Genomic DNA, 1669 nt, shown 5'->3' with positions numbered 1-1669 from the left:
TTTTTTTGGTTTTTCGAGACAGGGTTTCTCTGTATAGCTCTGGCTGTCCTGGAACTCACTTTGTAGACCAGGCTGGCCTCGAACTCAGAAATCTGCCCGCCTCTGCCTCCCGAGTGCTGGGATTAAAGGCGTGCGCCACCACGCCCGGCTTCCAATTTATTCTTATCTAAATTCTAACACACGGCTGGTTACCTCTGTTCAGCTCCCATGCTTCTGACCTCTTTCATGTTCCTGGGCTCTTCCCGGCCTTGCTCTATCCCAGAATTCAGTCTCCCTACTGGATGTCCCACCTTCTATTTCCTGCCTAAGCTTATAGGCCAGTCAGTGTTTTATTGACAGGTGCTGCATCCATATAGTACAGAAGAGATTTTCTCTACCACTGAGATGCCAAAGCTTTTAAATTCAGACTCTTTTTTTAGAGAACCTGACCTAAGTTTGAACTCAGGTAAACTAACAGGCTGGTATCTAGCATTGGTTTCCAAGTTCCCCCCCAACAGAACCTGAGCCGAGCTCCAGTCTCTAGGCTAATCCCCAACAAGAGTAGAGTTTCCAGGTTACACCCCCAACAAGACCAATGTCTCCAGGTTATTCCCTCAACAAATCTGTACCCCAGGTTACAAGTCCACCCCTTGCCTAACGACCACCAATGCAGAGAGGAGCAGAAGTTAAGTTTACGATATGACTCCCAGCACCAGCCAATTATGTTAAAAGCCACAGCAGCTTTCCCTGCTTGCTGCATACTATAAAGTCTTGCCCTGATAGACATTCGGGGCTCCCTCACCACCAAAACCATCCTGCTTGATGTGTTGAGGGCGGGGGGTTGGGGGGAGCTAGCTCAAATAGAATAAAGACCCTGCTGTGAGTTGCATCAGATTGGCTCCTGTGTGTATTTTGGGGAATCATTAACATTTCCCTGGCACAACAGCACACATAGTTGAGGCAGGACTACATGGGGTGGGTGAAGAGATGAGAGTGAATGGCTGGACACTTAGGTGCAGGTCTGATCACCCTTCATACTTCTGCCCTGGGATGTAGCTTCAATCTTGTAAGGGACTCTTGTGGGTGCCCACTGCTGCTTTGATTTCAAGAATGTCACCCCAAGTTGTGCCTTGGAGGATAGCATCCCACAACAGAGGGTTATGCCCGCCCCCATCCCACTTCTGAGGAGTAGGTCAGAGGTCTTTACCTTTGATACCAGGAATCTAAACACTATGAAACCAGTAACACTCATCTCCTTGTGTATTAAAGTAAAAGCCACTGGGTGGCGATAGAGCACACCTTTAATCCCAGCACTTGGGAAGGGAAAGCCAGTGGATCTGTGTGAGTTTGAGGCCAACCTGGACTACAAATAGAGTTCCAGGGCACTCAGGGCTACACAAAACAAACAAACAGGGGCTGGGGAGATGGCTCAGTTAAGAGCACTGAAGGTGGTGTGTTGAGGGTGGGGGTGGGGGGTGGGGCTAGCTCAAATAGAATAAAGACCCTGCTGTGAGTTGCATCAGATTGGCTCCTGTGTGTGTTTTGGGGAATCATTAACATTTCCCTAGTACAACAGCACACATAGTTGAGGCAGAGGTCCTGAGTTCAATTCCCAGCAACCACATGGTGGCTCACAACCATCTGTAATGGGATCTGATGCCCTCTTCTGGTGTGTCTGAAGACAGCTACA

Source organism: Mus caroli, chromosome 2 (genome assembly GCF_900094665.2).
Source record: "Mus caroli chromosome 2, CAROLI_EIJ_v1.1, whole genome shotgun sequence".
Taxonomy (NCBI): Eukaryota; Metazoa; Chordata; class Mammalia; order Rodentia; family Muridae; genus Mus; species Mus caroli.
This window is presented reverse-complemented; position numbering follows the sequence as displayed.